At 38.6% G+C, this 25,799-nt stretch overlaps 1 long non-coding RNA gene across 1 annotated transcript in view; it reads left to right on the forward strand.

Moving 5' to 3' along the window:
- Positions 1-25,799, forward strand: part of LOC141490183 (uncharacterized) — a 275,799-nt gene that overhangs the window by 180,635 nt on the left and 69,365 nt on the right. The window lies entirely within an intron of this gene.

A 25,799-nucleotide genomic window follows, 5' to 3' on the forward strand; every position in this document is an offset into this window, starting at 1 on the left:
AAAGCAAGATTTTCATTAAGGTTCTTAGATTCTAAAGCCAGAAATATTTTTACCCCTCCATAACACAATTTTTTGATTATTCAGTATGACTCTTTTCATTTACATTGTTGGAGTTTATGTGTTTACTGACTGGTTTCTTAATTTTGTTTACCTCATTTCAAATCTGTTCATAAAAATCTTCCCACATTTCTCTGACTTCCTCTCATCATTCTTTGCAACATTATAACATTACATTCATCTAAATTTCTCAACCATTCCTCAATGGATGGACACCCATTTGTTCCTGGTTTATTGCTACCACAAAGAACACTGATTTAAATTTCTGGCACATGTTGATTGTGTCTCTGGCTTTGAATTTCTTGTGTACATTCCTGGTGGTACGATCACTGGTTTTTGGTTTAGAAATTTTTCATAGCCGTAAAATGAAATCCAGGATGGTTGGACCACTTCAGAGCTCTGCCCACAGTGCAGCCACAGGTCTGTCTCTCCATAGCCCCTCCAGCTCTGATCATTCCCATCTTTTATCAGTCTTTCCAACATGCATGGTGTGCAACAAAATACCAGAGTTGTTTTACTTGGGATTTCTCTTAATAGCCAACAGGCATTTTCACAAGTCATTCTCCAAGTCTGGAATGTACTTCCTTCTCATTTCTGCCTCTTAGAATACTTAGCTTTTTTCAAGAATCAGCTAAAGAGCTAGCTACCTTCTATTGAAGCCTTTCTTCATTCCCATAGGCAGTTAATTATCTCTCTCTCATCAAATTTCTTTGTATTTGTTTAACTCAACACACATCACATGCTATTCAAGGACAGAAGCTGGTTTGTTTTTTTCTATGTATCACTGGTTCCTGCCACAGTGCTGTAAGAATTATCTGTTTTATTCTTCTTTCTGTATTTCTTGTTTTATCTCTTTTTGTTTTTAAGCCAGAAACTCATTTTTCATTTCTATTCAGAACCCATAGCATAGAAACCTCATTTGTTAATGCTTATCAGTAACTTGGTCTCTGAGAGCTGTCTTAAGGCACAAAGACCCCAAAGTACCTGCTCATGGTCACCCAGAGGGTATATGGTGAGGCAAAACTTTGGTTTTAGTGGGGAGTTTGTTTTGTTTTTGTGAGGCAATGGGGCTAAGTGACTTGCCCAAGGTCACACACCTGGTATATATCAAGTATCTGAGGCTGGATTTGAACTCAGGACCTCTAACTCCAGGGCCAGTGCTCCAACTAGCTGTCTCAGGGCAAAACTTTAAGCCAGAGCTCCCTGATTGGAAACCTAGCACCACATCCACTCCCCTATATTTCTCCCTTTCTCCTCCACTTGTACATATTAGGCATGCAATAAATGCTTATTGAAGTAAATAAAATCAAAAATCCTTCCAGAACTGGAGATGTTTTTCTGTGGCATGGACCCCTGTTCAGAATTCTTTTCCCCATCCCAGTGTGGGGATATTCTTCATTTGACTTTTGCCTTTCTTTGTATTTCTGCCTTTCCACAGACCCCTTGGAGCTCCCTGGACCTCAGGTAAGGAACCCCTCTGGAGAGTATGAGTTATTTGAGAGCAGTGACCATTTTGATTTCAGATCACTTTTTAAATGCATTCATTAGGCAACTATTTAATATACGGGGGGATACAAATACCCCCAAAAAACCAATCTCTACTTTCCTGGGACTTAAATCTGAACAGGGGAGATAATATATACAAATGCAATTATAAACAGAATAAATGTGAGAGAATACAAAATAGTGAAAGACAATGGATTTAGGGGAGGAGGGTGCTAACAATTGGGAATCAGGTATGATTTTTTTTTGGTTTGGTTGGGTTTTTTGGGCAAGGCAATGTGGTTAAGTGGCTTGCCCAAGGCCACACAGATAGGTAATTATTAAGTATCTGAGGTCAGATTTGAACTCAGGTCCTCTGGACTCCAGGGCTGGCAATCTATCCACTGTACCTCCTGGCTGCCCCATGTAATGATGATGCTTGAGCTACATTGAAGGAAGGGAAGGATTCTACAAAGAGAAGGTGAATGGTCCAGGAGCTAAGTGATCTCTCCTGTAGATGCTTAATATTTTTTTTTGCTGAAAACATAAGCTCCTCAAGGACAAGAGAACACTTTCTTTTTTTGTCTTATAATCACAATGTCCACATGGCACAATGGATAGAGTACCTCTAGTGTGTGACCCTGGGCAAGACACTTTACTCAATTTACCTCAGTTTCCTCATCTGTAAAATGACCTGTGGAAGGAAAGAGCAAACACTCCAAAATATTTGCCAGGAAAATTCCAAAAAAGGTCATGAAGACTGAAGAACAAATCCCAATGGCTAGCCTTGAATACAACAGATGCTTAATAAATGCTCATTGCTTGACTAAGTTAAATCATGGTTAAAGATGATGGATAGAGTTTATTAGATTTCCTCTAACAGCAGAAATGATGGAATTCTCTTTTTAGACAGTCTATTATCAAGGCACCTAGGGCAGGGAACCTTACAAGGTCAGAGAGTTTGATTCTTTAATCTGATAGCATGTAAAAACCACAAGAGTCTTGTGAATCTGTAAGTCTTCATTTAATCTGACTACAAGCATTTATGAAGGACCTACAATGTGCTGAGCAGTGGGGATACTGCAGGCAAAAGCAACTTTGTCTCTTATAGCATCTCCTTGAAGAGAGGAGAAAAAAAAAAACAGACTTGAAAAATGATATCTGTTACCTGAAGAGGGTACATATTTCTCTCTTGGTATGGCCATTTCTTCCCTTCCCTGGTTCCATGATCAGAGATGTAGCCAATGGATTGAAAGCCTGGGTTTATAACCCAAAAAGCTAAGAAAAGACTTCAACTTTTTTTTTCAAATAAATTTAAAATGAGATTTCTGTTTTGTTTTATACGTGGACCTGATTCTCCTCAAAGCCATCAATAACCTTCCAGAGGGGTATAGAGTGAATTATAGTAATTGAGTATGATATTTCAAGGCTTGAGTTAATGGCACAAGGCATCATGGGCTGGTTTCATCTGGCCTTAGTGATTTGGTCACGGGTTTCTTATTTTTAAGAGGCAGCTAGATGACTCAGTGGATAGAGCACCAGACCCGGAGTCAGGAAGATTCATCTTCCTGAGTTCAGATACTTATTAGCTAGGTGACTCTGGAAAAGTCCATTAACCCTGTTTGCCTCAGTTTCCTCATCTGTAAAATGAACTGGAGAAGGAAATGGCAACAAACCAGTATCTCTGACAAGAAAACTACAAATGGAATCACAAAGAGCAAACGTGACTGAACAACAACAACAAAATCCTTACTGATGAATCCTCTGAATTGGGTTCCTTGCTTCTAGGAGAGATTGCTGACTGATGAATGGCCCTGAGTTTAGTGAAACAGTTTGATCAACAGAGACACTTCCATCTAAGCTCATTTTTGAGTTTTCCTTGACTATTCTGATCAGGGGCTGTTTTCAATTTTTGTTCATGAAAGTCTGACTGCATCAACCCCATTTCCCTCCCTCAGTCAATTGCAGGATTTCTCTATTATCTCTAGAATAAAATACAAATCTCTAGTTTCTTCAAGACTCTACTCAAATCCCAGCTTCTGCAGAAGGTGGTTATACTCCCACCCTCATTATTGCCTCTCCTTTGAGATGACCTTCCACTTACACTGTATACAAGATGTGCTTAGGGTGGTTTGAAATGATTAAAGCTTACACTCTTTAAAGTTTAAAACTGTTCTAAGATTTGGAGAACATCCCAGATGTCCTATCTATACATAATTATTTGCATGTTTTTTCCCCTCATTGGAAAGTATCCTCTTTGACATCAGGAACTCTGGTCTTTGCTCTTCTTTGTACCCCCCAGTGCCTGACAAACAGTAAACACTTAATACATGCTGGCTGACTGAGTGACTTTGAAAAGTGCTTACAATCTGGCTCCAAACATTCTTTTTCAGTCTTATTATACATTATTCTCCTTCATTGACTCTACTCAAATTGGTCTTCTCTTAGTTCCACTCACTATTTTTTCTTCTTGTCTTGAAATGAATTCTTTTCTTTTTTTTCCACTTTTAATTTATTTTAACTTATGAAAAAAACAAGCATTTCCATATTATAGTATAATTAAAAAGATGATTACACATGAAACTGTAGATCTATTATGTGCAACCTGCAATTCCTTTCAAATATACCTCAAAATTATCTAAATTTCTTTTTTTCTCTCTTCCACCCAGAGATGGTCACCATTAGACACAAATAAAAGTGCAAGTTTATGTAGAATTATTATAATTATAAACTGTAATAAAATTGTAAATATATTATAAAAATATATAAGATCATTATACCACTTGCTAATTGTGTATTATTACAATAATTTTGTTTGTAAGAGTAAACATAACCCCCCCCCCCCAAGAAGATGAGAAACCTCAAGAATAGTGAGAGAAAAAAAATTTACTTCAGTTTGTGGTGTTCAGATTCCAATGGTTCTGTCTCTGGGGTGAGTTGCCCTTTTTATCATAAGTCCACCAGAGAACTTGCTTTAATATTTTTCCCACAGGTGCTATTACTAACTGTATTTCCCTCCACTCTATTCCTCCCCACTCTCATTTATTCTCTCTTTCCTTTTATCCTGGCCCTGTCCAAAAGTGTGTTGTAACTGAGTACTCTCTCCCACAATCTTCCCTCTCTTCGATCACCTATTCCCCGCCTTCTCTTCCCCCATTCCCCCTTATCCCATCCCTTCTTCTCATTTTTCTCTAGGGTAAGAGAGATTTCTATACCCTATTAAGTGTGTGTGTTATTTCCTCTCTGAGCCATTTCTGATGAGAACGAAGGCTCACTTATCCGCCCCCCCTTGCCTTCCTCTGTTCCACTCCATTTAAAAAGCTTTTTCTTGACTCTTAAGTGAAATTTCTTAGCTCTTTCTTCCTCTCCTTTCTCTTCCTCCCAGTATTTCCCTTTATCACCCATTGACTCCATCTTTTTTACTATATTATACCATTATATTCCACTCCTTCCCGTGCCCTGTCTATATATGTTCCTTCTAACAGCTCTTATAAATGAGAAAGTTCATATGAGTTATCAACATCTTCTTCCTGTGCAGGAATACAAACAGTTCAATATCATTAAGTTCCTCATAGTTAGTCCCTCTCTTCCACTCCCTCTATGGTTCACTAGAGTCCTGTACTTGGAGATCAAACTTTCTGTTCAGCTCTGGTTATTTCATTAGGAAAGTTTGAAAGTCCCCTGTTTCAATGAAAGTCCATTTTTTCCCTTGCAAGAGGATGTTCAGTTTTTCTGGGTAGTTGATTCTCAGTTGTAAACCAAGATCTTTTGCCTTCCACACATTCCAATCTGTATGAGCACTTAATGTAGATGCTGCCAGATCCTGTATAATTCTGACTATGGAGCCACAGTAGTTGAATTGTTTGTTTCTGACATCTTAAAAGTTTTCTCTTTGACTTGGGAGTTTTAGAATTTGGCTATAATATTCCTGGAAGTTTTTCTTTTGGGATCTCTTTCAGGAGGTGACTGGTGAATTCCTTCAATTTCTATTTTACCTTCTGCTTCTAGGATCTCAGGGCAATTTTGCTCCATTGTATCTTGAAAAATGAAGTCTAGGCTCTTCTCCTGGTTGTGGCTTTCAGATAGTCCAATGATTTTCAGATTATTTCTTCTGGATCTGTTTTCAAGGTCAGTTGTTTTTCCAATGAGATATTTCACATTTTCTTCTAATTTTTGGCTTTTTTTGGAAGAGTTTTATTTCTTCCTCATTTCTTGCAAAGTCATCAGCTTCCTTTAGTTCCATTTTGCATTTGAAGGAGTTATTTTCTTCGGAGACCCTTTTTATGTCCTTTTCCAGCTGGTCAATTCATTTGCCTTTTGTTTTGCTTTTTCCATTTGGCGTAAACTGTTTTTTAACATATTATTTTCTTCAGTGCTTTTTGTATTTCTTTCACCATGCTGTGGACTTGGTTTTCATGATTTTTCTGCATTGCTCTCATTTCTCTTCCCAATTTTTCCTCTACCTCCCTTAATTGCTTTTCAAAGTCTTTTCTGAGCTCATTCATAGTCTGAACCCATTTTCTATTTCTCTTGGAGGTTTTGAATATGGAAGCTTTGATTTTTATCATCATTTGAGTATGTGTTTTGATCTTCCATGGGACTAAAGTAATTTTCTGTGATCAGATTCTTCTTTTTCCATTGTTTACTCATTTCTTCAACCCAAGACTAATTTATAGCACTACCAAGACTGGGTTTTTTGGGGGGACACCTCACTGAGACCTTTATTCCTCCAAGGTCTTATGCTCTCTTGCCTGTGCTTTGATATGTAGATGACCACAGGCACTCCCCTCTGCCCTGGAGCTGTGAGGAGGGTCGAGGGTCCCTGTTTTCTTAGTATGGAAGGCCAAACTTCAAGCTGGATCTGAGTGTGGGTAAACAGCAGAGTCCTGCCCCAGGGAGACCGGAGAGATTTCTGCAGTCTCCCCTGACTTCCTTAACATCTGTGGGCTGTGCTTTGAAGGTGCAGGCTGGATTCTCCCAATTCTCGCTGCAGGATCTGCCATTGGTGCTCCTCACTCCACACTCAATCTGGTGTAGCAGAGTTCTCTCACTGCCCCTTCAAGCTGTTCCAGGTGATGCCTGGGCTGTGCTGGGCTGTGCTGTGCTGTGTTGTGTCTGCTACTGTGGCTTTTTTCCCCAACCCCCAGTCCCAGTGAAACACATCTTTCCCATGGAACTTCTAAGTCATCTTGGACTGGAAAAATACATCACTCAATATTTCTGTGGGTTCTACCCCTCTAAATTTTGGCTAGAGTCATCATTTGATGGCTTTTGAAGTTTTTTGGGGAAAGAGTTCCCAGGAAATGCTGCCTTCACATGGCCATCTTGGCTCCACCCCCCTAAACTCTTTTCTTAACTCCTTTTCATAGAACATGTCATTTTCTTCAAAACCATTCTTAATTACTGTCCTCTTCTCTTAAGTCCTCTGCCCTTTCCAGTGATGTCTCTCCAGAATTACCTCATTTGTAAATAGTTGTATTTTATTTTGTCTTTATTCTGTATACACATATATGTACATGTTGTCTCCTCCAATAGAATGTAAGTTCCTGGAAAGCAGATTTGGTTTCATTTTTGTTTTGATATCAGCATCAGTACTTAGCACTTAATATGTGCTTAATTGATTCAGTGATTATCAAACCACATATGTGTAGAAATGAGCACTGCACATTAGAAGGGACATCAACAAAACTGTCCAGTGGCAGGTGACAGGGAGGGTGGGGTGTCAGACATTGGTCATGTGAGGAATGTTTGAAAAAGAGAAATTCAAGGGTGGAAGAAAAATATCTTGTCCTCAAACATGGGAAGGGCTGCATTATAGCAATGGCGATATTCTGTATGACTCAGAGAGTTGATCTGGGACAAATGGAAGGTAGATTTGATCTGGTAGCATGGTTCTAGAGTGAGAAGACCTGGTTCAATTCTTCACTGCCAATTACTCTCAATGCAGCTTACTTAGTTTCTATGGGTCTCTTTCTACTCTATCAAATGCTGGAATTGGTCTGAATGGTCTCTAGAGTCATACAGCTAATAAGTATCAACAGTTAGATTTGAACTGACTCTAAAATCAGAATTGTACCCACCTGACTACCCCTAAAAAAAGAAGTGATTGACCTCTAAGGGTCTTTTTTTAGCTGTTAATCTAGGATCCAAGTGCTCTATTTGGTATCCCAAAAAATAATGAATTCCATGCCTATCTGAAACCTTGGATTGGATGTGCAGTAGTCACCTTAATTCAATATATCCCAAACAGAGCTCATTATCTTTCCCCTTACCCCTGCCCCAAACCTTCCTTCTTCTTGTACAAAGTATCCTCATCCTCCCAGGCCCTCAGGTTCTCAGTTTTATTCTCATTCTGGATTCCACATTTTCTATCACACCCCTCCCCCTCCTGCGAAGTTCTTGACAAGGTCTGACAACATCATCATCGGATTTCACCATTACCACATCTCTTGTGGACTTCTCTATGGCCTATCTCCACCGTACGACTTGGACTATTTTTTAACACTGCCACCACCCTGGTGTAGACTTCATCTCACACCTTGATCATCGCAGTAGCCTGCTGGTGGATTGGCTCACTTCAAGTCTTAAATAGTTCCATGATTCCTTTACCTCGGTTCACCACACAGGTTGAAATAAAGTTGTTAATCCCCATTGGCCAAAAGCCTGTTTCGATTTGCAGACTTCTTAATGTCTTCTCCTTCTAGATGAAAGAATAGTTAAGATGGGTGTGTTATTGTCCTGGTCTCTCTTAGTAAATGAGAAGTAATTTTCCACTATCAGATGGAAGAAACTATACCTGCACTGATTCATGTCCTGAGAGTAGTGGCTATAATTCTGAAAAAAATTAATTCAATATCTTCTTTGATTCTAACCTCTAGCATTTTCTTACATACAATAATAAATATTCCTCTGCTGGAGAGTCTTAAGCTTAAGGGCAAAATTTGGACTGAAACTTATAAATACCAGAACAACTCCAAAGAAATTGCTCAAATAGGATCATGTTTACACTTATTTTGCCAATGAAGATAGTGGTATGTGAGAATTTTACAATTATGTGTGAATTGCACCCTTGGAGATTTCCTAGCAGGGGGTGCCCTGAAAGACTAGTTTTAGAAAAAGATGCTGGGACATGATATGGTGAAAATAATAATAATATCAATAGCTGGCATTTAGATAATGTTCTCATGTCTACAAAGCATTTTTCTGTATACACTGTCTCATTTAGTTCTCACCACATCCCTGTGAGAGAGGGACCATTATTGTTTTCATTTTGCAGATGAGAAGACTGAGGTAAGCATAGGTCCCATATCTAGTATCTGAGTAAGAATTTGAACTCAGGTCTTCTAGAAATCCAAATAAGGATTAGGAAGCTGGGGTGCTAAGGTCTGGTTATGTCACCAGTGAACTCTATAAGCCGGCAATAATTCTAGGGCTGCAAAGTTCAAATAAATGGTGGAGAGTGTCTGATTTCAACTCCCCATTCTATAAATGAAAAAATTGATCCACTGAAGTTTAAGCAACTTTATAAAAAGACTACTTAGTCTTCCACAATGATTACCCTCAGTAGCATGTTCTACTCTCATCTCTTCCCCTCCATCTTCCTGGGCTTGGGTGGAGAGTGAATATGTTACACAGTCCCAAAGCTTTCTAGATTCTTTTTTTTTCCTGTGGCCTTGGTGACATCTCCCTCCATAGTTCATGATCCCAACAGGGGATGGCATAATTTCTCTGACTGGAACTATAGAAGCATAGAATATGAATACTGAAAAGACCCCAAGAGATCGTCTAAAAACTTTTCTTCCCCCTTGTCCCCCCATTACCACCATTTTACAGAAGAGTCAGAGAAGTAAGAAATTCACTAGTAAACTTTAATGCTATAGATTAAAACCTCATGTCTTATTTGAAGTGAGAATTTGCTTTTAATTTTTAATGCAAGGGATGGGAGAGGATTGACATAGAAACCTAGATCTGGAACTGGACTGAGACTTCAAGGCCAATTAGTGCAACCCCTCCACCCCCACTTTTACAGATTAAGCAGCTGAGGCCTGGAGAGACAGAGTGACTTTCCTAAGGTTCCATAGGCAGAAGTGGGATCTTCCTTGAAGTCAGATTCTCTTATATCCCTAGCCAATATTATACTGAGGAGAGAAATTATCACCTTTTTTGCCTCCCCATCATCACACACAATAACAAGAATTCTATAATCAGTTAGTTTAGAGTTTTGGGGGCCACAGCTCCCCCCACCCAAATCCCAACAAATCTCTGTGTGACACTGATGAATGCCAGCTCTCTAAGGGTATGTGTTAGCAGAGCAAGGACCACTCTGCATTGATGGAGTGAGTTTGCTTACCAGGAGATCCCTCCATGGATGAAATCACATTTCTGTGTTTTGTTTTGTTTTGTTTTTGGTGGGGGTTGGTTTGATTTGAAGTTCATGTTCTTTTAGAATGATGTGGATATAGGGAATAAAGCCATTTCAAGACATGATGACAGGTATTTCTTTCTTGGAGGGTCCCTCTAGCAGTATGTGGCTTAGAATCAAACCACATTGTGGGTATTAACATGGCCAAAGGCACTACGCCAATCTCAGTGGAATTGTGCTTCCTGATACTTTTGTGCAGAATGGCTGGAGTTGACATACTTCAAGAATGGAAATAACTGACACTGGGGTGTGGTGATGGAGAGATTAATGAGAGGAGAGGAGAAAAATGAAAGAAAATTTCATATGCCGCTATACAATATTGGGTAGCTAGCCTCTATACCAGGATAAATCTTTGCTCTCAAATGAAGGAGAAAAGAATCTCAAAGGGAAGAACCAATAAAGAAACCGATAAGTATTTCCATAATACTATTATAGAGGTTGGAAATATAAAGACAAAAGTGAAATAGTTTCCACCTCTAAGAAATTTATAATCTATTGATAGAGACAACATGTACATGTAAGTTTATCCCAGGTAAAATGTTGGAGGTTACTAGAAGCCGGAGGTGGGTGGGTTATAGAAAGGCCTCATTCAGGAGTTGGCACCTGGACTGAGCTTTGGAATCAAAGAGCCTTTATTAAGTGATTTCTCTAAATGAGTCATTGGTCTATGCCCTAGGGTCACCAAAAAGACCCCACTGCCTTTGCTTCTGCAAAGGATGCTAGGAACTCTAAGAAGTAGAAGGAAGAAGAGGTACATTTGTGGCAGAGTGGACAGTTTGTGGAAGGATTTAGAGGTAATTAGAATGTCCTTCATGAAGAACAAGAAGTCTGTTTATCTAGATCTCAGCATACAGCATAGTAGGTTCATGCTGGGTCATAAAGGGTTTTAAATGTAAAACCAGAAGATCACAAGGGACTACTGGATTCTGCCACTGGACAGATTTTCATTTGGCAACTGTTTCCAGGAAGGATCAAAAAGAGGAGATTTGGGGTAGGGAGGCTAATTTAGAGGCTATTCAGTAGACTAGGTAGTGAGGGCCTAGATTGAGTGGTAGTCAAGTGACAGGGAGAAGGGGACAGAGAGCTGTGAGTTTGAGGAGGTAGAATTGGAAATAGGAGGGTGATGACTCCAAGGTTGCAAGTGACTGAGAGGAGAGATAGGCTTGGTGGGAAAGATACTGAGTTCTCTTTTGGACATGGACCACTGACAATGAGAAGGAACCCTCCTAGGAGGGGCATTGTGGAGCAGTGGATAGTCAGTCACTCAACAAATACCTACACATGCTAGATGTTTCTGAGGTCAAATATGAACTTATCTCCCTGCCTCGAGGGGTAGTGATCTACCCAATGCCCCCTCTAACTGCATACAGATGATTTTGTTCACCTAAGATAATTTTTTAAAAATTGATTTCCAAATTCTCTCCCTCCCTTCCCATACCTTCATTGAGAAAGAAAGCAACATGTTATAAGTTATACATGCAAAATCATGCAAAAATATGTCCATATTAGTCATGTAAAAATTTATAAACCAAAATAAAAAACCAGGGAAAAATGAAGGAAGTAAAAAAAAGTATGCTTCAATCGGTATTCAGATTCCATCAGCTCTCTTTGGGGGATGGATAGCATTTTTCGTCCTGAGTTCTTCAGAATTGTTGCTAAGAATAGCTAAGTCATTCAGAGCTGATCATTGCATAATGCTGTTACTGTGGACAGTCTTCTGGTTCTACTCATTTCCCTTTGCATCAGTTCATGGAAGTCTCTCCAGGTTTTTCTAATTATATGACTGTGGATAAGTCATTAACTATCCCAGCCTTAGTTTCCTTATCTGTTAAGTAAGGACGATAATAGCACCTACCTAATCAGATTATTGTGAGATCAAGGAAAATAACATATCTAAAGTATTTTGCTAACCTCAAAGCATTAAGGTTTCATATATATGTGTAAGTATCATTAACAATTTTAATTATTTTTATTAATCATTATTACTATCATCACATCAGCAGTACCATTCCTGAAAAGGACATCTATAAGTTTCCTTCTGACTCTACTTACCAACCATATGACTTCCCAGACCAAAATGCTCCACCATAGCCACTACATATCTGTGATCTTAATCCATTAGAATTCAGGAAAGGAATTGCTTTTTTTTAATTTATATTTTCAATGTTCACTTCATATCTAATACATGACTAACCCTTATTAAGTACCATCATTCATTCATTCAAATTAGATACTGCATCTGACAACAACAGTATTTTTAAAATTTCAAATTATAGCAGTGGCACACAACTAATTGATTTAAGATTTTTTAAAAATAGAAGGAAGGAGAATAAAATATTAATATTCAACTTGGTTTTACTGTTGAAGAACCATAAATCAGGGATAGAACCAGGTCTAGAATTGAACTCTTCATGATTTAAAACTATTTAAGGTTTTCTTGGCAGAGATACTGAAGTGATTAGTCATTTCCTTCTTGAGGTCATTTGGCAATTGGGTAAATGCAAATGACTTTTCCAGGGTCACACAGCTAGTAAGTGTCTTAAGCCAGATTTAAACTCAGGAATATAAGACTTCCAACTCCAGGTCAGGTACTCTTTGCTCTATGGCACCACCTAGCTGACCTATGACCTTACTCAGGATGGCCCCTTGGCAACAGTGGCTCATCAACCGGTATGATCTTGGATCTTTTCCACCTAGCAGAACATGCAGGGGGGGTGGTCTATTGTTGTAACCTGGCTTTCAAGAACAGAAGGTCTCTTTTCTTCTCCAGCAAATATGAAGCCTCTCAGAAGGATTTGACTGAGGAAATCCTCTAAGAAATTTCCACCACAATGAGAAAATTACCTTTAAGTGGACCTAAGTCCTTTCAGATGGAGCTTCCTTGAGTTGGCAATTAGAGAGGCCTGGCTCTCCTGGGAGAGGGCTCCTCTGGAAGTACTTGGAGTCATACAAGTGCTTTTGATCCTGAGCCTTTCTGTGATTTCTTCCAAGATCAAAGCAGCAAAGATACAGCAGCATTTCCTTTTGAAGTTCAGCCTGAACATCAAATAGGTGTTGACTTCACCTTCCTGAGCTCCTCTCTTGATATTAATGCACAAACAGAAAATGATGCCACCCTAATGTAATTCAGATTAGCTTTGCTCAGTGACTTAAGCTACTGTTCTCTCTGGAGGAATGTTTTACTCAGATGAATCCTGAGTGGACATTTTTTCTCTTGTCTTTCTGACAACAGAGTCAGGTAGGAGAAGGGATACAGGATGTTCAGGTTGCTGGGAGGTTGTCAGAGGACCATAGACGAGCAAAAGATCTCAAAGGCCTTCATTTCCAATCTCCTCATTTTCAGGTGAGGAAACAGGTGGAAATATCTTAAGATCATTATAACTCAAGCTAGGAGGAACCTCAGAGATTGACATTTTCAGCTAAAGAATCAGAAGCCCAGATAGGTAAGAAAGGTCAAAGGTAGGATTTGAACACAAAACCTTGGACTCCAGAGTCAGCTTACAGCTTCCTTAGTGACTGCAGAGACACAGTGAAAAGAATCATCTTTTCACTTTGGACAAGTCACGTCACCTCCTGAGCCTCAGTTTCCCCTCTAAGTTCTCTGCCAACTTTAGATAGTAGATCATGGTCCTATGATATCTCTAGTACAGTCTTTCTGAAAAAGACAATCTTTGACAGTGACATTTCTAAACATAAGTCCAGTCCTGTTCATTCAACTGCACTGGGTCCCTATTACCTTTGGGATCAAATACAGATTTCTTTGGCATTTAAAGACCTTCACAAACTGCCTTCAATTTAATTTACTTTTCAAGACCACTCCCCCCCCCCCCACCTTTTTAAAAATTCCTTTCCTTTTCCGTGCTCTTCTATGAGGTCAGATGAACTTTCCTGGGGTTGCTCCTGCAAGATATTCCATCTTCTGTCTGCATTGGTTTATCTAGATTGTGCCCCATACCTTCAGGAAGCCCAAATGCTGCCTCCTATAGGGCCCCTCCTTATATTTATTCTGTAAATACTTCTATATAATTTTGTATATGTTTATACATATAAGCTAACCCATAGGGCTTTATAGTTTGCAAAGTAATATATCAGTATACATGAATAGCCCTGTATTTATATTGAATATGTATGCATATATGAACATGTGAGTCTATAGCTAATGATATCCATACTTGTATGTATATAAATAATATTGTGTGTATTGCTTATATGTCTATAGAAACTAACTCATAGTACTTTATAGTATGTCTGTGTGGGATATTCATATGTGTATCCATGAACATGTACTGTACATATATGAACAAGCATGTTGTTTGTATATAAATAGGTATATTTGTATTATATTCACATATATAGGTCTATGTATGTCTTATCACCTTTGATCCCAAATAAAACTCTGTGGAATAAGTTTCACAATTCCCCCCATTTTACAGATAAGAAAACTGAGGCAGATAACCATTAAGTGACTTGCCTGAAGTACCATAATTAGTAAGTAGCTAAGATAGAATTTGAATCTGTATTCTACAGTCTAGACAGTATACTACAAAACTGACCCTGGGCAAGTCAATTAGACATAGTTTCCTCATCTGTGAAATGGGGATAATAATAATAGATAAAAAAGTTATTATATCTGTGAAATAGGGCTAATAGAGCATATAATAAATGGAGATATAAATAGATTAAAATAGAGAGAGAATTGAGAGAATCATATGCGATCTTTGTTAAGTTGTGTTATTGCTATTTTGGTATGTATTATCTCTTATAGAATATAAACCAACTGAGGGCAGAAATTGTTTTATTTTTGTCTATCTCCAGCCCCTAGACAGTGATGGTATGCAATAGGTAGTTAATAAATTACCAGTTAGTTGTTATGCATCCACAATCCAGCCAGCAACCAATAGGGCTGATCTTAGAAACATGAGTCTAAAACCAGAAGAAACTTGGGAGGTCATCTTGTTCAACCCATTCCTTTTACAGATGAAGAAACTGGGATACAGGAAAACGTGACTGACTAGAGGTCAAACAGCTACTAAGCATCAGAAGTGGATTATTCATGAGCTCATTATTAATGTTGTCACACCAACAGGATGATCCAGGGTCCCCTCATTATTAAGCACATTTAAAGAGAGCACCCACAATAGGACAAAGTGGGAGCTTGCATGGAGGCTGTGACCTAGAACCTGGTTTTACACAGACTGATCTTCCACACCCCTAGGTAGCTGGAAGAGTATTCTCACATAAGTGTGGATGAAGACACAATCTTCAAGTGACAAATAATTACAACCTAATTAATAATTTCATTTTTCCTTGAATTTTGATGTTATACAAATGTTTCAGTGCTCATATATGTTTTACTAAAATGATAAAACATTCTTAACTCTGGGAAAAGAAGACTTCAGCCAAATTCAAGAAACATTCACATATGTGGATTCAGAGATGGGTGGTGAAATCGAATTCACCCAAAATAGCCAGACATTTACTGTGTGACTTAAAAACTCAATGTTGTTGGCCTCAGTTTACTCATCTGAAAAAGGAGCTGAAGAAGAAAATGGCAAAACCACTCAATATCTTTGCCATGAAAACCTCAAAATGGATTGGACATGACTCAGATGATTGAATAAAACCAACTTCTACCCAATTAATGACTGTTTCTCAGGGTTAAAATTTTGCAAAACCTATCAGGAAATGGGGTAGAGGACCGAGCATTATCATTGACGTGAATAGGAATCCTTACCTACAACTTCTTGCCTAAGTGACCTTGGACAAACACACTTCCCTTTGGAGCCTATTTTCATCATTGATAAAAAAAATTGGTTTGTTTTTCTAGATGGGGTGAGGGAAGAAGAATCATATCTGAGATTTTATTGGTAGAGGAAACTGCCAGGGAATTCCCTCTACCAATACAGGTTGGCCCTTTATGTGGAACTTGTTATCTTAGAGAGCTCCCTGGACTATTAAGAGAGTAAGTAACTTGACCAGGGTCATACTGAAAGTACGTATCAGTCTGGACTTGAATCAGTTCTTTCTGAATCTGAGGCCATCTCTCTCTGTTCATGAACCCAAACTTCTAGACTTGGAATCAGGAAGACCTGGGTTCAATTATTAGCTATGTGACTTTGGGTAAGTTACTTCAATTTCTTCACTTGTAAAATGAGGGAGTTGGGCTTAAAAGCCTCTAAAATCCATTCTACCCCCTATTATGAAATCAGGACCTCAATAAAAGAATCACATCATAAATGAGAACAATAAGAATGATGATGATCACTACTTTAATAATTTCTTCTTTGAAAGGAGATTTTTGTTTTAGAAACATCCAAGAGCTCCTTAGAATCGTGTCTGGCAAATACAATGGATGATCAATTTGGAGAAGGCCTTCATTGATAAGGAATCAGACTGGAGACCTAGAGCTAAAAGGATCCCCAGAAGTCACTGAGGTCAGTCCAGTGAAGGCAGGTTGACTCTGAACCCAGGTCTTTTGATTCCCCTCCTTGTTCTTCCTACTGGGCCATACTGCCTCCAATAAGTCAGGGTTTGTGATGTGACTTAGGGAAATAAGTCACACCTTCACATATTGAACAATGTGAATTTGAAAAGCTTGGAAGGTGAGAATATTGGCTATAATTAGTCTAGGTGCTTTTTTAAAAAAGGTAGTGATTTAAGGAGACTGAGAAAGGTTATTAAGAGAGCAGATAGTACCTAAATACGCGAAGGAAAATACTGACCTATTTAGATAACAAATGTACATGGAAATATTATTCTGCCTCCCCCAAACCCACTTCACCCACCCATCCCCTCCCTCCTACATCTATTTTAAATATAAACTTTTCCTTAGGTTTACCACATAAACCAGCAAAAGGGAGAAGGTGATAAGTGAGACATAAATAGACTTTTATTTAAAAAAAAAGAAAGAAAGAAATAGAACCAAGCAACAAGGGAAGTAATTGAGCAAGTTTGTATAAAGTCACTAAGTTTTTAAGTTATTTTCCCTGAAGGGCTTCCAAGATGTGCATCACAGAAGAGAAGGTGTAGTGGAAAGTATCTGAGATTGAGCATCTGGAGACCTGGGTTCAAATTCTGCCATGGCCTCCTATAAATCCAGGAACTTGGGTTTAACTTTTTCTAGATGTCAAATGAGGGGTTTGGAGATGACACAAAGTTCCCTTGTGCCTCTAGGTCTATGATTCTATGAGCCTCTGATCTTGTACTTTTATATTCCAGTCATACTGTTCTGCTTCCTATCCCCCCTATCGCAGCATCCCATCGCCTGCCTTTGTCCCTTAGCACTTCCTACTCATCATCCCATCCCACCTCTATATTCATAACACCCACCCCCCTATTATTTTTATTACTGGTTATTTTATGGGTTGGGAATTTGGACTAAATGATCTCTAAGTTACCCTCTACAATTCTCCAATATTAGGCAGAGAAAATCTCCCCACCCCCACTCCCAACTGATTTCAGCTATAGAAAAAAAAAACCCACAGAAGAATATCACAGTAGCTCATTCTATCAGAGCAGCTGAGGTTGGGAAGATAAAATCATTTCTAATTAATCGTTGAAATAAGTTAAATTAAAGGACCCAGAGGGAGGCTTCTGGGAATTCCTCTAGAGAGGACTAATGGAAGGTCAGAAATAAGAGTCACCAGGGATAAAGCTGTCCTTGGCTTATTAGCTGGAAATATACTCTCCTTCCCCTGGACTCCCAGGCTATGCTGTAGCTCCCTGAGGGCACTGAAAAGTTTCTTTTAAAAAATCTTCATTATTTCTGCATATTGCATTCCCTCCCCCCTTCTCCCCAGAGAAGGGGTAGCTCTAAAGGGACAAGAGACCTCAGAAGTCATAGTTTGACTCTTTCATTTCACTGATGAAGAAACTGAGGCCTAAGAAGATGTTTGTCCTTCATTCTTGAAGGAGTCCACACCATCCAGGAAGTGAGGCCATGACAAGCACATGAATTGAATTTGAGTGATAGAGGCCTCACTTTCTCCTTCAGAGTCATTGGGGTCCAGTGGCCAGATAGGAATCAGGATGACTGGAGATGGACCTGGATGGGAGATGATCAGAGTTAAGGGACTTGTTCAGATCCCACAGCTAGTAGGTGACAGAGGCTGGATTTGAACTCCTGTCGTCCTGGTTCCAAGGCCAGAGCTCTATAGTCACTTAGTTCATAGGCATCAAAGAATGAATAAAAAATTATAAGAGAAGAAGAAGGAAAAGAAGAAGATTGAATAAAGAGGAGGAAAAGAATTAAATTGAACCTAATATTGTTTTAAAATCAATCACCAGCAAATCTCATAGAAGAAAAGGGAATCATTGGTAACTATGCAATCCCTTTGTTCAAGAACATTCACAGATTCTCCAGTACCAGCCAAACACAGTTGAAGCTTCTCATTCAAACACTGGAAGGCTTTCCCAATCTTCTCAGTCTAGCAAGGTTTTATAAGGTCTCCCACAACTTAGAGCAAACTGCATATTTAAGCAGCATATTTTAGACTGGCCATCTTATCATTTTTTGTTCTTTTTATTTTTTTAAGAACATGACCTAAATGAACCTGCTCAGGTCTTGCTTAATTATCTTATTATAGCTTGGAGAAATAATGGTACAGTTAAACAAACATTGGACTTGGGTTCCAGTCCCTCTTCTGCCACTTACTCTGTAACTTCAGCACTGGACATCTCTCAGATAAAACCCACAAGCATATAAGGCTATTATATTGGTACCAACAACGAAGTCAAGTTTCAGTTGTGTTCCAAAGACTTTGGGTGACTGAATCTCGATATTTTGATCTTCTTTTTTTATTGAACAAAGGTTCTTGGTCTAAAGGCATTAGCAATGATTTAAAAAAAAAAACCCCACCAGCAACATCACTTAATAATATTGAGGCATTTCAGTATGTTAAAATCAGCAGAATTTGGATGAATTGGCAAAGGGTGTATCCAAGTCAGCAGAAGTAAATGGAAATGATCTGGTTGTGGTATTAGGAGGTTTTGCTGTCTGCGGTAGGCCAGCATACCAATCCCCCGCAGACATCCCTCTGTCTCCAGATGGGACCATTCATTACTCTTCCAAGGAGATCATTTATTCACTAGGGTTTAAGACAGGACAGACCTTATCTACTTTTCTTTGTGCCTTTCTTTTATTTTTCAAAGGCCTTTTGAAAGACAACAAACCTGGAAAGATCACTGGCTTGAGAATCAAAGGATCTGAGTTCAAGTCCTGCCTCTGATGTCCTCTACTCATGTTACCTAAGACAAATCACCCCCCTGGACCTCAATTTCCTCCCCTGTAAAGTAAAAAAAGATTGGATTAGATAGCTTCTTTTAGGTCTATTTTCTGAAATTCTTTAATCTCTCTGGTCTCAGTTTCTTATTGGTAAAATAGGAGCAGGGAAATGGGTTGAAATAAATAAACATTATTAGGCCCCTCTGAATATCAGACCTTAAGACACATGGGTAGGCCAGAGAATTGGGAGCCACTGAGGATAATTCTGAAATTTCACCACTGGTATATAGGAACAGCTTTATAGAAAGAGTGATTTTTATGTACCAGTGGCACTAAGGCAGGTTTCAACTGACCAAAGAGATCAAGTGGTTGAGACACAAGATTATTGGAGGCAGATATTTTCAGAGCAAAAGACTGGAGTGTAAAGAAGACAAAAAGATACTGGGTGGAACACAGATATGGAGTGCCATAGAAGAAATAGCAAGAAATCAAGGACCTACTGATTCAAAAGGAAAAGAGGGAGAAGGATCTCGTCAACACCCGGGGATGTGCGGTTTGAGGAGCCAATGACAAATACAAGAAGATCTCTATTGAAGCATCTCTTGAACAATTTTGCTTTGGTCTCATAAAAAAATGGGAGAACATACCACTAGATTTTCCCTTTCTCTGTGCTGACCAGAGTCCAACTTTAGATTTTTTTTTTAGATTTTTATGTTGATTTTTTTTTAATGACAAAGACAAGCATCTCTTGTAATCCAGGAAGTAACTCTGAGGAGTCTGACTCCTTGTATAATCATACAGAAAGCTGCCTGGCCTCTCTTGACCCCTTGGGTTGAGATCCAGACAGGTCAGCTTGGATTGTCTCCAGGCTCAAGAGACTTTTGATTGAAATGTGAAGCAAACTCTATTTATAACCTCTGAGTGCCAAAAAGGGCTGACTGTGACTGGGGGCTTTTGTTGATGCCTGCTTGGAGAATCAGGGGTCATGTCTGCCCGAGGTGACTTTCTTTGGCTTCTTTTGGTTGTTATCATTGTATCCTTGCACTGGCCTCCGTCCTAAACTGGGTGATTCAGTGGGGTCATCCCTGTCAAAGAGCTTTTAAGTCTTTCCTACTAGATTGGGTTAGTTGCTAAAGGCAGCTGCTTTTTACAATTATTTTCATTATTATCCTTTATTATTACATGACTCTCATTTCCAAACATATCCCTATCTGAAACTCCACCTTAGAAAAATAATTTAAAGAAAAACATTTAAAAAGAAAAGAGGCTGGGATGAGGGGCAGGGAGGGGAAGGAGCAGAAATCAGTTCATTCTAACCAAGAAACAATTATAGATCCTGTATGTAATGCTACAGTTCGTCACCCTGTAGAGAGAGAGAGAGAAGAACTCTGCATTGTTTTTCAGCTCTTCTCTAGGGGCAAAGCTTAGTTGGGATGATTCTGTATTCAGAATTTGTTTTCTTTGATTTTTCCATATATATTGCCATAATCACTGTACATATTGATTTTCTGACTGTTTATCAGGTTATCTAAGTCTTCTTATGCTCCTCTGTATGGTGATGAAGTGAGGGGATAGAGTCTGGCCAACAAGAGCTCAGCCTTTCCAGGTGTGCTATCTGATGTAATTTCCAGAATAGAGGACATTTGAAAAATTCTGTAGACCAAACTGAAGGAGGATCTCCCTCTTACAAGTTATTCACTCCTTTCCTCATAAGCCTTGTGGGACAGTTAATATAAATGTTAATAGAACGGAACAGTAGAGCCCTCTGATTGAACTCAAAGAACCTGGATTCTAATCTTGCCTTGACCACTTCCTACCTATGTGCCTTGGTAAGTCCATACATCTCTCTGGGTCTCAGTTTTTTCATTGGTCAAATGACATGATAAGACTAGGTAAACTTCTAACATGAAATCTTTGATTCTATTATTTCCATTTTTATGGATGAGGAAAAAGAAATATGTGGCAAATACTATGGAGATAAAGTCCATGGTTTCAGTGTCAGAGAGAGAGAGAGAGAGAGATGAACCCAAGATTCCTAACCCCAAATTCAACACTCACTATTCTGCCATTTTGCTTCTCTATAACATTCCTGACAGGTGGTCATCTGCCTGGGCCTTAAGAGTTCCAGTGACTAGGAATGAGAAACTCAGTGGTTCACAAGACTGTATACCATGCAGTGGATAGAGCACTGGCCCTGGAGTCAGGAGTACCTGAGTTCAAATCCAGACTCAGACACTTAATAATTGGGCAAGTCACTTAACCCCATTGCCTTAAATTAAAAAAATAAAATAAAATAAAATAAACTTTAAAAAAAGACCTTACACCTGTTACCAATTTTAATTGTTAGTTTTTGTAAGAAGTTTCTTCTTATATTAAGTTCTTTTTTTAGGATATTAAGTTCTAATATTTACTCAAGGATTGTTCCAGTCTTTTGTGACAAGCAAGATGAGTTTCATATTTGTCCAAATGGTGGCTCTCCAAATATTTGAAGACAACTTTTCATGTCCTCTCTTCACGAGCTCTCTTTTATCTCTACCCCTGTCAACTTGGAATGAGTATACAAGGCTAGTTTGAAGCAGGAGTTGACACCATTAGGGAAGCTGAAACCTCAATTATTTACTAACCTAGAACCCAGAAAATATTTGTTGCCACTTCCTCCTTCTGCCATCAATTTTTCCTTCTGTAACCTTTTCCTCATACTGTTCATAATTGACTCTGGAGTAGTGGAACCAAAATTAGCTACATGTCTCTTGCTTTGATGAAGGAGCCAAATCCCAATTCCCACTCCCCAATTCATCCCTGTAATTCAGAGTAGCATAGAGAGAAATCCTTTTCCTCTCACCCTATTCCCATCCCTCTCTACCTCAGGTCTGGCATTCCATAGTCCCTCTCTTCCTCTACCTCCCAGTCCATTGCTCCCTCCAGGGACACATTGTATTCCTGCTCACTGTCCCTAGTAATGTTTAGATAATGCTTGAGTGTTATGGAGTACTTTATATATTATCTCATTTGATCCTCACAACAACACTCTAGATTAAGAAAAATTATTTTTAATTCTCTTACTTGTTTGTAGTTGTGGGATTAAATCCCTCCTCTCACAACATTCCACCTTTCTCCCTATATATATAAGCTGACCATCTATAGCTTTGCAAATAAAATAATTGCATAAAATTGAACACCCTTGACATAAGCAAAATCAATACAGCAAGGATAAGAAATAAAATGACCAAAACAAGGAAAATAAATGCCAGGAACTGAGAGACAGAGGGTCTTATTCATGGAAAAGGCAAGAAGAGGCCAATATTACTGTGGGAAAGAGTATGTATTAGACAGTAAGGTGCAAAAAAAAAAAAAACCTGGAAACAGAGGGTCAGGTTATAATGTGAGCATCAAAAGAGCATTTTGTATTTGGTCCTGGAGGCAATAGAGAAGACACTGGAGTTTTATTTTTTCTTGGTCTGGTGTTGTGTGTGGTGTGTATGAGCGAGAGAGAGAGACAGACAGAGAGAGAGAGAGAGAGACAGACAGACAGACAGACAGACAGACAGACAAGGGATCAGACATTTAGGAAAAATCTCTTTAGAGGCTGGAGAATGTAATGAGGAGAACCTTGAGGCTGGTAGCTGCTATGGCAATAGTCCACATGTGAGGTATTGAGGGTTTGCACCAGGGTGAGGGCAACGTCAAAGGAGAGAAAGGGGTGTATTGGAGAGGAAATGCTGCAGAGGTGAAACAAACAGGTCTTGGCAAGAACTTGGATTTGGAAAGTGAGCCAGAGTGAGGGATCCAGGATGGCTTCTAGGTTGGGAGCCTGAGGTACTGAGAAGAAGGGTTTGCCCTCTTTAGTAATAGGGAAGGTAATGGGAGAGGGCTTAGGGGGAAAGAGAATGAATTCAATTTGGTGCATATTGAGTTTATCTGAGTCATCTTAGCTTTGTCTCAGTAAGGATTGCTTTAGTAGCCAACAGGACTTCTGTTAAAGGATTATTTAGTTTATTTCATTTAACAAATGAAGAAACTGAAGCCCCTGTCAGTAAATAAAAGTCATATAACCAATAAAGAGCTAGTTTTCCAACCTAGGTCTTCTGATTCCAAATCCCTTTTCATTCTACTTTGTTGGTCTCTTACAGACAATAAATGTTTAGTACTTACACAGTCACCATTCTAATTACTGGGGTGGGGGTGGGGAGAAATGGCAAAAGACAGTCCCTGATCTCAAGGAGTTCAGTCAAATAGAGGAGACAACCTTGTAAAAAGGTACAAACAACAAAGGTTGTACAAAGGTACTAAGGACAAGATAAAAATGGAAGTAATCCACACAGGGAAGGCACTAGAATTAAGAGGGATTGGGAAAGAGGAAGGAAGCCAAGGGAGCCAGGAGGCAGAGATGAGAAGAGAGCTTTCCAGGCATGGGTGACAGCTTGGGAAATTGCCTGGAGACAAAAACCGGAGGCTTTTCTGTGAGGAACAGTAAGTTGGCCAGGAGACTGGAAAGAGCAGGGAGGAGGCAAACTCCCCTAGCAAATTATTGACAGAGGCAAGACTAGAACCCACATCTTCTGACTCCCAATTCTGAGGTTTTTTCCTTCTTTCCAGGTTTACATGAAGAACAGAGGGCTCAATTAGTGTGATTAATTGCCAAGGAGCCCTGTGACATTGGGTTCCTCATGTAGACAGAGCATTAATTCAGAGAAGCATGCTTCATTTTATATTATTTCATGCTCACTCATTTTTGTTTCTTGGAAAGAGCTTATTTTGTAATTCTGGTTTGTGAATGTAAAAAGCTGGTCTCAAAATAGTCCCCTGGCTTAATGGAGAAATAGACATTGCATATATAAATTCAAATAAGTCAAAATTGCAGCAAGATAAATCTCATCCTTTACGTCTTGCTATGTGCTAGCAAATATATCATCCCACAATACCAGTTCATTCTTCACATGCTGCATCTTAGGATAAGGTATTCCATTAATCACAGTAGTATTTTCAAGCACTCATTTTCCAAGATGGGCTATTGTCTGTTGATTTGTTTGTTATGGAAAATTAATCTTCATGAGCAAGCTTAAATCGGGAATCACATCACAGCAATGCCTATAGTCAAATTAGAAGCCAAGCACTTTCATTACAAATCCAAAACCTTTTTCATCTTTTCCGATAACTGAGATATATATGTGTGTTTATTTAGTAGTAATATATAGTAGCAACATAAACATATATAATAAACATAAATAGTAGTATAAAGCATATAGGATATATATGAAGATATATATAAGGTGTTCCAAAATTCTTAGTGCATTTTTAAGCTTTTAAAGATTTGTGTGTGGGAGGGAAGCTCTGGCTCTCTACAAGAAGTATCAAAGTACGTAAATGAAAGAACAGGGGAAATATCACAGGACAAGAAAGTTAAATGTCCTCTTCTTTTTTATTAAAGCAGTAGCATGAAATCTGCCAACCAACTTTAGGCCATGAATTTGACTTCAGTTCGTGGCAGACTTCTCAAGCATATCATTAAAGGGGTGGTTAGTTAACATTTAGAAAGGGAAGCTGTAATCACAAAGAACTTGTATCTCCCTATCAAGAACCAATTCCACCAGACAACCTATTTCTACTTTTCTTTTGGAATAATTAGCAAAGTAGTAGATCAGGAGAATATTAAACAAAATTTTTACCTAGTTTCTGCAATAAATTTAACAAATAATCCCATGCTGTTTTTTGGCCAAGATATGGTCTAGGTGATAGATAGACAGAAAAAGTAGTCATAATTGGCTTGATGCCACTTTTGGAGTCTCCAATAGAGTGCTCCAAGGATCTGTGTTAGATCCTGTGATATTTGGAAATCCTTTTATGGGCATATAGACAAAGCTTACATATCATATTTTCAAACAATCCAAAGCAAGGAGGGATCACAAACACATTGAATGACAGGCAAAATCCAGAGATTTCATCAGGTTAGAAGACTGGGCAGAGTACAATAAGATGAAATTTATTGGGGATAAAGTTGATATCTAACAGATACAAAAAAAAACAGCTTCACTAAAATGAGATTAGGGAGATATGGAGAGATACACTTTTGTCTAAAAAAAAAAAGACCTAAGAGTTTTAACAGAGAGAAAGCTCAATTTAAGTATGAAGTATTTATGGTTACTTCATCTTAGAGTAACCAGAATGGCAAAGTACTTTGGGGGTTGTACCATATAAATATCAGTGGAAAGAACTAAGGATTTCATGAAAGAGAAAAATTTGTAAATGTGAGTAGAATATTATTATTGTTTTGGAATATCTAAAGGGTTTTAATCATTTAGAAAAGCCAGTATCCTTATAACAGAGATTATCTTCATAGTTGCTTAACATTTAGGAAGAGGATTTAAGAGCCCATTTTGTTTATTGTTTATTGATTACTGAAAACCCACATTTGAATCTGTAGAGAAAAATACAACATTAAATGTTCTCCAACAAGGTTTTAGCTTTGCATATATTAAGATCATATATTTCCATTACTATAGGAAAGGGTGTGTCTATCAATTCCCAGTTACTCCATTTATCATCCCTGAGACTTCTCAAATTCAAACACAACCCTGCTGATCAACACTGCCCTCTTTATATTTTTGCCAGTTAGAC

Source organism: Macrotis lagotis, chromosome 5 (assembly GCF_037893015.1).
Source record: "Macrotis lagotis isolate mMagLag1 chromosome 5, bilby.v1.9.chrom.fasta, whole genome shotgun sequence".
NCBI lineage: Eukaryota > Metazoa > Chordata > Mammalia > Peramelemorphia > Peramelidae > Macrotis > Macrotis lagotis.